The 11,520-nt window shown below is 27.9% G+C and overlaps 1 long non-coding RNA gene across 3 annotated transcripts; it reads left to right on the forward strand.

The window, feature by feature from the left end:
• Positions 1–2,327: 2,327 nt before the first annotated feature.
• LOC102668852 (uncharacterized) lies at positions 2,328–6,495 on the forward strand. Of its 3 annotated transcripts, none has more exons than XR_005888658.1 (13): positions 2,328–2,347; positions 2,598–2,777; positions 2,920–2,994; positions 3,094–3,115; positions 3,226–3,248; positions 3,406–3,465; positions 3,699–3,773; positions 3,873–3,894; positions 4,006–4,149; positions 4,396–4,476; positions 5,179–5,275; positions 5,899–5,932; positions 6,384–6,495. It is a non-coding gene; the product is annotated as an uncharacterized lncRNA (long non-coding RNA). The 3 variants fall into 3 exon arrangements; XR_005888659.1 differs by having other exon boundaries at positions 3,418–3,465; positions 6,384–6,494; XR_005888660.1 differs by lacking the exon at positions 3,873–3,894 and having other exon boundaries at positions 3,418–3,465; positions 4,102–4,149; positions 6,384–6,492.
• Positions 6,496–11,520: the final 5,025 nt, after the last annotated feature.

An 11,520-nucleotide genomic window follows, 5' to 3' on the forward strand; every position in this document is an offset into this window, starting at 1 on the left:
TGTCCATTTTATTGGCTTTTTGGTCATTTTATGCCCCTTCAACTTTACCTTGGTTTTGTGTAACGTTTTATGTCACGTTGAGTGTTTAGCTTTGGCCATTCTGTTGGTGATGCACGTGGCTTCTTCTCCAGCGTTTCTGATCATTTCTCTACCAACTTCAAACCTGCTTCCTTCATTTGTGTCATTTCTCCACCAATTTGTTTCCTCTGTTTCCATTCTTTCTTCTTCATTTTGGTGTCTTCTTCAATTCCACTTTTTCCTTTTGCTTTCGGTTGAGTTTTAGAGCTGCTGAGGGCTTCCATCTTCATTCTGTTTTTTGCGATTTTGGTTTGAGTTCTTTTTCTTTGAATGGTCTGATTTTTTGTGGTTTTATTTTTGGAACAGGTTATAGTAACAACGGCGGCTTTGGCAAAGAATTTGTGGGAGAAGTTAAGAAGAAGATAGAGGTTCTTATATTTTGATTTTATTAAAACTGTGTTTATGTTTTTTTTGTCTGATTTTTTGTGGTTTTTTTGGATGCTTCGTTGCTATTTTTTCCTTGAAAGCCTGTTGCAAATTATTTTGGTATCGCAGGAAATGATCCAAAAGTAATAATTTTCCCTCTCTTTTTATTTTATTTTTGTGGTTGAGTCACAAGATTCTTCTCCTGTTAAAGTTGTTCACACACTTTATAACAATATATATGAGTGTGATTTTCAATTTCTTGAATCTGAAATCTAATTACATGCATGTTTTCTCTATAGGCTCTTCAAACTATTGGAGATTCTCTGTAACTTCAATTCAAGCAAGGTTTGAGCTCCATCTTTTTCTTTAATGATACCATATATAATTAGTTTAGTTTTCGTTCAAAAAAAATATATGTCAAAGTGATTTTAAATAATTTTGATCCTTATTTATTATGTGTTTGTCTATTGAAATTTTGTTTTATCCCAAAGTTCATTATCTCAATCCTAAAATTCTGATTATTTTTGGAAATTGATAACAGTTGACGTTGTCCAATAGATCAAAGATTTCTATAAGATCTCCAGAATCAAGTGACAAGGAGATTCATGCATGCGAAACAAATCCAAAAAGAAACGCAAACAAGATACATAGAGAGTGTGAGTGGAGATGAAGAGGGCAAGAGAGTTGCTTGACAATATATATGATTTGATATTATTTTGTTGTTTGTGAAGGCTTTAATTTTATTTTTTTTTGCCCTTGACTTGAATGGGGTTCTAATGTATTGCTTTCTTTTTGTTATCTATTTGTGTGTGAGAGCAGATGGTTCAGGGTCGTGCTACTCTTAGAAAGCAATGAGTAATCCCTTTGCAGGGTGCTCACCAAGTGTTTGAGAATATCACGCAGCGAAAGATCCCCGAAACCCAAATTCACGCAATGTGCCTTGCATGCCCATCAAGCCTAATTTGAAGGTTTATTTTAGTACTGAATCTTATTTAAGCAAATGGGCAAAGATTGAATTAAATTATACTCATAAAATTTTAATGAATTAATTACATCAATATGTTTCACTTCAAAAAATTGCATAAATTATTAATGAAGTTACTAAATTTTATAGTTGAATGCATGTTGTATTATTGGTTGGAAGCACGAGAATAAAATTGCCAGTTGTGGAAGTGACATTACATTATCAATAATGACATTATATATACACTCTAATTTATTCAATATTGATTAATTTGTGTACTTTCTTTTTGTTGATTGAAAATCCTACTCTAAACTTTGTTCCTGTGGCATTTGTTTTTACTATGGTGTGCAGTGGCCGAAAGAGGCATGGATTCTGGGTCAAGATGTTTCTGTCGGGTTCACTCCAACCATGTATACTATTCTTTTCCCTCACTTCTGGCTCCCGCTGTGTGCTCTGCTTCACACTACTGCCTCTCATCCACTCCCTATCGCTGCAATTTGTAACTTTTCTAACTGTATTGTAATTTTGTTCTTAGGATTCTCGCTAAATGTTATTGTCTCCTATACACTACATTTGTTATTAGTTGATAATTTACTCAATTCTTTGTGAGATTGACACTACTGATTTTTATCTTGACACGATCCATGTGCATTTCCTAGGGGTCTATTTCGGTGTGAAGTATCTTGAATAGATAAGATGATTCGAATTTAAAAGTAATCATAATGCAATACCTTTTCTTTTGTTGAATTATGCCATACATAAATAGCAACTGTATACAGAATAAATATATAATTGCTCAGTGTTCTTTTACAACTTGATGAATAACAGCTAATAAACAAGTACCTTAATCATCCCCTATATAACTTTCTACTTTCAATGCGCAGTATATTTGCCATTTTGGTTCCGGCCTTGCCTCTTAAGCCTCTTAAGAGGGACAGGGTAGGCTATCTCCAATTTCTTTTATTAATTGACTTTTTTTATACTTAAAATTGCTTCTAAGTATAATTCTTTTATACTTTTTTTGGCTTCTGTTTCTACTTCTCTTATGTAGCTCATGAGTAAAATTGGCGTATCTTAATCTCCTGTGCTTATTTGGAGCCAATTATGGCTTGCACAAGTTGCTCACACTTCCATGATCTATTGGAAATGAACTTGCCTAGCGTTTGATGAAAGTGTGGTGACATAACAGACGAGCTCTAAGAGGTCCTTGGAAATTCAACAATTGAGGGAGCGTAAGAAAGAGTATGACTTGAAGACAGCAATATCTTTGGTTAAAGAAACAGCTAAAACCAAGTTTGGAGAAACAGTAGAAGCCCATTTCCGCCTCAACATTGACCCTAAATATAACGATCAACAATTAAGAGCAACAGTGAGTCTCCTGCTACTTGCTTGATTAACTAAATTTGGATTCTCTTATTATTATTATTATTATTATTATTATGATGATGATAATGATTATTATTATTATTATTATTATTATTATTGAAGTCAAGTGACCATGACTATGCTAGGGTGTTGCCTAGGATATTTGCGTGATTCAAATTTGTCACCATGAGCAGGTCAGGACAACCACGGGATTTGAAGAAGTAAGTGTTCCTCTCATTTTTCGTTTCAATTTTATTTTATTTGAAATTTTCATGCTCTGGCACACTAGCTAATCTTTTTTGTTTTTGGGATTTGGCAAGTACATGCACAAGAAATTTAAGAGTAAGTCTGTTTTTTCATTTCAATTTTATTTTATTTTAATTTTTCCATGCTCTCTTACACTCACTGTGTATTAATCCGTAATTATCTTTTTTGTTTTGGGGATTCGGCAGGCACATGCACAAGAAATTTCATAGTAAGTCTGATTTTTCACCTCAATTATTATTATTATTATTATTATCTTTATTATTATTATTATTATTATTATTATTATTATTATTATTATTATTATTATTATTATTATTATTATTATTATTATTATTACTCAAGTCAAGTGATCATGACTATGCTAGGGTGTTGTTTAGGATATTTCCGTGATTCAAATTTGTCACCATGAGCAAGTCAGGGAAGAAGTAAGTGTTCCTCTCAGCTTTGTAAACATTTGTATGAGTATTTCTTGGTTTCAACGGTTGTGTATTTGAACAATGTAGCTATGGAGAGTATCATGTAATTTTGCATCTATGATTTACAAAGCTGACGGAACTGTTATTCTACAATCTGATTTTTCACTTCAATTATTATTATTATTATTATTATTATTATTATTATTATTATTATTGAAGTCAAGTGACCATGACTATGCTAGGGTGTTGCCTAGGATATTTGCGTGATTCAAATTTGTCACCATGAGCAGGTCAAGACAACCACAGGATTTGAAGAAGTAAGTGTTCCTCTCATTTTTCGCTTCAATTTTATTTTATTTGAATTTTTCATGCTCTGGCACACTAGCTGATCTTTTTTGTTTTTGGGATTTGGCAAGTACATGCACAAGAAATTTCAGAGTAAGTCTATTTTTTTCACTTCAATTTTATTTTATTTTAATTTTTTCATGCTCTCTTACACTCGCTGCGTATTAATCTGTAATTATCTTTTTTGTTTTGGGGATTCGGCAGGCACATGCACAAGAAATTTCATAGTAAATCTGATTTTTCACCTCAATTATTATTATTATTATCACTACTCAAGTCAAGTGATCATGACTATGCTAGGGTGTTGCCTAAGATATTCCCGTGATTCAAATTTGTCACCATGAGCAGGTCAGGACAACCACAAGATTTGAAGAAGTGTTCCTCTCAGCTTTGTAAACATTTGTATGAGTATTTCTTGGTTTTAATGGTTGTGTATTTGAACAATGTAGCTATGGAGAGTATCATGTAATTTTGCATCTATGATTTACAAAGCTGACGGAACTGTTATTCTACAATCAATATTTGCTTTATGTTTGGAAATTTGCATTTTAATGTGGTTCATATTATTCTAATGCGAACTTTTTGTTGTTTTAGCTTGGAGCAAATGCCATATTGGCAGTTTCTCTTGCAGTCTCCAGAGCTGGTGCTACTATCCTGAAAGTTCCTCTTTATAAGGTATTTATCCATGAGTTGTGGTACTTAATCATCTCAAATGAAAATGCAAAGGGAGAGAACAAAAAAAAACCCAGCTAATACAGAAAATATAAGCAACAATTTTCAATATGACACACATTTTCTTGAACTACTTGTCAAGCCTGTTGAGAATCTTTTCACTGCTGCTGTCATACAATTGGAGAAGAGGGGAGCAGAACGATCTGTGGGAGCGTTATGTTTTGGTGACTGTTCTTGGCAGTAGAACATTCAACATATTTTTGTTATTCAAATTTATATTGTGCAAATTTGTTAGCATATAAATTAAGCTCCAGTTATTTTGATTCTCTGCCATAAATTCAAACTTAAAATTTTCTAACTGGCAGCTAACCTTTTTATGTACCTTGAACCTAATCATTAAAAATCTTCAAATCACAAAAATATGTTTTTTAAAATTCTGAATCTTAGAATTTTTGACTTTTTTCCTTGGAAAACTTGATTTAGTTATTTTAATCAAATTGCTCGAAGTATTTCTTACATTACCAACTCCAGATCTAGAAACAGTCCAGAAATATTTAGGATAAATTTTTGTATAGATATCTATCTTTTTACAAGTCACATATTATACTGATCATTTATCTGACAGGCTACCTTTTTTGTTGCTTCTTTTGTGCTTGGATGTATCAATATCATACGTGTGATGTGATGTGCTTCTGCCATTTACAGGTTCAGGATCCACACGGAATTAAATACAATGGAACAATTCAAGGTCTAAAATATATATGGAGAACTTAAGGTTTTCATGGGCTGTTTATAGGAAATGGTACTAATAATTGTCCTAAATTCTACTGTCCAGTTCTTTAGTTATGACCAAACTTTCAAGTAAGCTTTGCTTTAGATATACACTGGTGTACTGCACTTTTATGATGATAAATTTGTAATGATGGGATTCTGCCATCCTTTTGTATTTTAATTTTTTCAAAATAGTTTTCTCTAAGCATGGTCACTCTTTTGGCAAAGTAGTTTCATATGAAATTCCAGCATTTTTATATATCCATGTCCAAAAGGGAGGAAGCCAAGATTAATGCATGGGAGAACTTACAAAAGGTCAAAGGATGAAAGGAAACCTTCACATCCAATTTTGAAAGGGGGAGATCTTATTGGATTGGATCCTATCTGAGTCTTTCATTCAAAAAGAATTCTCCCTAGATACACAATACACATGGCATTCTATTTTATTTTATTTCAAAATTAAAGCAATTTTATAAGTTTAAAAAAGACCTATAATAATAATAATAATAATGAAACAAAACCAAACATTATTTTCTATCTCTTATTATTATTATTATTATTATATTTTTTTATTATTATTATGTAGGCTTTGTTCTTTTATAGTTTCTTAGTTTGTTTTCTAATTAGAAAATAAATTGTTGTTTTATTGAGCAGATGTGTGCAACTTGAGGTGCAATATCAACAAAAGGTAACTCTTTTTTTTTTCTTTTCATTTTATGTCATTTTTATAATGGTTTTCTTTGTCTTATATATTACAAATGACAGACATACATGACATTAACTTAGAAACCTTATACCCAGAACTATGATACTTCAACATTCCACTTTGCTATTGTATGTTTGGTTTTTTTGGGTTCCTTAAAAAAAGGATGCACTTTGGAAAGTGGTTCATCTTTTGTAGATATTAAGAAATCAAAATTTTTCATCCTGTGTTGATCATTTTTGCTTTGTTATGTTCTTTTATAGTAATATACATATAAATTAATTTTTTCCTGATATTGAATACTAATTTTAGTATTCTATTTTCTAATATGAAGATGTTGATGTACATCTACATCTATAATAATTTTTTCATTCGTGATGATATTCATTATATTACGAACACGATTTTGATGAATTGTCCTTCTTTATCCTTGCAGGGGATGATATTTATTATATTGTGCTAAATAACCTTTGCTGCTAGCTATGGGATTCACCAGGGAAGAATTAGAATGAGATCATGTTGTTAAAGAGGCATTTGCTTAGTTGATTATAACTGACTAACTGTTATATAATTTTAATTTTAATTTGAAGTTTCCTTAATCAAATGACTCATACATATGCACGGGTTTTAAATTCACATGAACACCATGGTATTTTGCTGTTAATCTCCATTTCCCTGTTAATCAGCTTTATCATTTTGGTGTCCATCAACATGTAAAATATACTTACCAAACAACCCGTGCATGTGCACGAGTTGGAGACTAGTATACTATGAAATAATACGTCGTGACTAACTTACCAAATATTACTGGTCTCTTCTTGATGAATAAGTGTAAGACGAAAAAAATGGTTGTAGTTATTTGCAATTCACATTCAAAAAGTTAACTTTTTTTTAATTCAGTTTTAAATTTTAGTAAACTTTGAATGAAATACTAGTAATACATTTTTAATATACTCTATTTATTATTAGTTAAAATTTATTAATATCAAAATTATTTTGGTATCATTTTATGACCTAAAATATTATTAAAATCAATCACTACACTATTATTATTATTATTATTATTAGTTTTAATCTTTTCATCTCTAATAATTCACTAGTCATCATCGACAGTTTATTATTTATTATATAATTTAATAATTTTACAATGTAAATAATATTTAGTTAATTAAATTGTAGAATTTAATTGTGTAAGTCCCATATTTTTTAAATTATAAAAAGAATCTATTTATTCTTTTGTTCTCTCTCTTAATTAACTAGCTAGGCAGGTGATTAAAATCTCCTTCATCTAACTTTTTTTGGCAGTCTCATATTTGTAGGATTAGGCAGAAACATATATATAACATGTGTAGGTTTAGGTGAGTCGTTTACGCACCTTGTACCCACAACACATAACATTACGCATGTGAAAATCTACTACACACTAGTAGTACCATCTTTAATTACTGCAAATCTGCCATAGCTACTAGCTACTATGGTACGGTAACTAGTCCAAATTTGAAAGAAAAAAAAAATAATAGTTTTTTTTTTTAAAAAAAAGTATTACAAAATGTTTTATAAAAATATCTGATTGTTTTTTAAAATATATTGACCCAAATATATATTATATATGTTTTAATGTAGTTCAATGGATAAAAATAAAATCAAGAGGTTTTGATCCTTTTGCAGTCAAAAGTATTTTTGCATCTGATTTTTAAACATGTACTTAGTATTCTAAACCAAACTTAATTTATCTGTTAATTAAGTTTTAGTATGGACATGCCCCAATACTAAGCTACACCTGAAAAAAAGAAATAGAAGAGTAAAGCAATATGCTGTTTGTGATAAGAAAATAGAGATTAAAAAATAAATTGAAGTGTTTGCCCTGATGGGGTATCTAAAAAATATTATTCAAAATTTTGACCTTTACTCAATAATTACAATGAAAAACGAATATTTTTCAACATTGCATTACCACTAAATTGCGTGCAATATCTTTCTTAGTTGAATTTAGTTGTGGGTAATTTGCTTTTAATAATTTAGTTGTGTTTTCAATAGCAATAATTTAAACGAACACCAATACGCACTCACAGTAATACTATACTATCTAGTCCCATGCCTAAAAAGTAAAAACCATGAGCATCTCGAGATATTATTGAGATAGTTTTAATTAAGCTGAGCAAATCATGGATTAAGACGAGTTTATCGTTGTTTTTATCTGATTCAAAATTTTGATCAGATAATTTATGTAAATTTGAATCCTACCCGATCAATATCCGAAATATATGAGATGAAATTGGGTTAATATGATATTTTAACATAATATATCAATATCAACATTATATATTTTAATGTTATTATAAATATAATATCATGTAATACAAAAATATTATCTAATAAATAAAATTATTATTAATACAAAATTATTCAAAAATATTTTACTCTTGGATCATACGACATTAAACTGGATTGGGACAAGCTCAAGCACAATACAAACTCGTCCTAAAAAATGCAATCAATTCTAATTTCAAAATTTAAATTCATCCATATCAATTTATTGGATTAGTGGACGAATTGAGTCTCGCTCACTCCTAGTTTTAATTTATAATTATGAACTTCAACCATTTCTCTGATACTTTTATAATAAATTTATTGTTGAATCATTTTTGTACTATTTCTAAGTTTGATAGCTTGAATGCACACAGTATACTGTATATATAATTCATTAATGAATATATGTGAAATTTAGTATGTGGTGGACCTATATTGAACTCAGGTGTAAAAATGCTCCTTCTTATGTGAAAATTACAAGTATTTTAAAATTTTATATTTTGTCTCTTAATTTTATATATTTAAATTTATTGTCCCCATTTTCTCACTCATTCGAAACATTTATTTAAAAATATTATTAATTTCGACCAAAAACATATGATAATTAATAATTAAATTATAACAAAAAATATTTACAATTAATATGTTTTAATTAAATTATTTATGAACAACTAATAATTGTTCTATTTTTAAATTAAAGCCTCTCCAAATAGAATAGATAATCGGGAAAAAAATGAGAGAAGGTTGGCCATCTATATACAATTTCATTGGATGCCAATTGGGCCTCTAGCATTTTATGCTACGGACACTCTACATTCTAGGCTCTTTTTTTTTAATCCAAGGATATACTTTTACACTAGTTCTACACGAAGTAAAAAGATAAAAAAATAAAGCAACAAAAAGTATAATAAAGGTTAAATTAATTTGCTTGTTCTAAATTATTTAATAATTTCTAATCAGGTTCTTAAATTATTATTTTTTCAATTGGATTCTAAATTTTTATTTTTTTTTAATTAGGCCTTTTCCATTAACCTTTAATGGCAGGAACATAATTTAAAAATATATAAATTCAAAGATCTAATTGAAAAATTTGTCTAAGGACCTAATTAAAAATTTTCAAATAATTCAAGGATCTACAGAGTAGAGTAATATCTAATTGAAAAAATTGTTTAGGAATCTAATTAATTTTTTAAAATAATTCAAGGATCTAATGAGCAATTCTCGGATTTTTTACCCAAGCTTTCATAGTATTCTTCTCAAGCCTATGTAGATTACTTTTAAACTTAATATTTTCAACTCTACAAATCTGCACCAAGTATTCTCAGCTCTCTCAACTAATATTCTCATCTGCAGGGTATAAACTAATTATTCTCAAACTCTAAAAGCATCAATTCCCTGACTACACTTCTAATTTCTCCTTATAGGTTTTGTTTGGATGAGCCTAATTCACCCCTTCTAAATATATTCTTCAATTAAGTGATATTTTTGTATATTTTTTAATTTTATTTTTAAATTACTCAGCAAATTTTTAAACTAATTAAAAAATTAATTAATTTTTTAAACAAGATCTTGTATTTTTTTCTTAATTAGGTCTATGTCATTAAATGACCGTGACCTAATTAAAAAACAAATAGAAGTTTAAAGACTCAATTGAAAAAATAATTCAAAAAATAATTTGATTAAAAATGATCAAATAGTTCAGAGAAATGAAGATTAATTTAACCTAAAATAAGATTCATTAAAAAAAATAATCCTGCATATCTATAATTATATTCGTAGTTTACTTATTTTAATGTTAGATAAAAATAATTTTGGAAACAATTTTTTTTCTATTAAATATAATTAAAAACATGTGCGCTAATTGATTTTAAACATAAATCAATATTAAGATGTCTGTTTGTTTATTAAAAAGATACATTTTTTTAATATCAAAAGACAAAACAAATATAAACTTAATAAACTGATATAATTTGAGAAGATGAGTACTAGTTAGAAACTCTGATATTATTTTTTTCTAAAACACTTTATTATTGATTAAATTTGTTAAAAAAACACAAGTAAAGTTTAATAATTAAAAAATAAAATCTAAATTTAGTTATTTAATAAATTTTAACCAATAATAAAAATATGTTTGATATATATGTTTGATTTTTCTTAATAAGAAATATATGTAAGATATTACTAGCATTAGAATTTAGAATTTTAGGTTATTCATAACAAAGAAAAGTAGAGGTCGAGGGTGCCTTAGTTACCCCTAGTCTAGGTACGTACTTGACAAAAGTAGGTAAAAAGACTAACTTAGCCCCTAGGGCTAGGGTATAGCTTAGACTACTATTGAAAATTGAATATTTAGTGTAACAAAATCAAAACAATTGAATTACAAGATTCTGCAATGTAGCAGACCTTGGCATTTTCTGCTGATAATACCGTAATGTTTCGAAGAGATATACAAATTTACACAGAAAGAGTAAAAAAAAAATATAAAAATTTAAATACAATAAATAAAATTAAAGATAAAATATAATTAAATTATATTAAGTTTTAAATTTTAAAGACTTGCCCGATATTAATAATATCAGAACTTTGTCTTCTTTAAAATAACATTTTTATTATACTTCAACTCAAATTTAATGTCCTCTTTTAATTTTAGACATATTTAATAGGATTCTTAATTAACTTAAGACTATATTTGAAATAATTTTAATGAATTTTTTTTAACTTATATTAATATATTTGATAAATTAATTTTAAATTGTATTTAATAAATTAAATAATTTAATGAAATTATATATTATAAAAATTGAGAAAAAAAAACAAACCAACTTTAAGTCAGATTGAAATTTTATTTAAAATTAAATCAGTCACACGATGTCTTACAAAATCAAATTAGTTTGAAAGGGTTATTTTATATTTTTACAATTTTCTCTCTGAATATTCATATAAAAATAAATAAGATAGACGTAAAAAAAATGCCTACCTCCCATGAAAACTTTCAAATTTGCAATCACATGTTTTTCTTATAAAAAGTGAAAGAAAAAGAAAAGAGAAGAGACATATGATGGAATATGTGAATTTCATTATTTTTGTTTTTCATTATTTCATTATAAGAAAGTAACATAAAATCGTAAAAAAAAATTATATAAACTTACAAATTAATATAAAAGCGTCATAATGTCATACAAAATATTAATAACAAAAGGTTAAATATTAATAATCTATCTGTAAAGCTTTATTTATCTAAAATAATACTTTTAAATAAAAAT

This window comes from Glycine max, chromosome 15 (genome assembly GCF_000004515.6).
Source record: "Glycine max cultivar Williams 82 chromosome 15, Glycine_max_v4.0, whole genome shotgun sequence".
In the NCBI taxonomy this organism is placed as follows: Eukaryota; Viridiplantae; Streptophyta; class Magnoliopsida; order Fabales; family Fabaceae; genus Glycine; species Glycine max.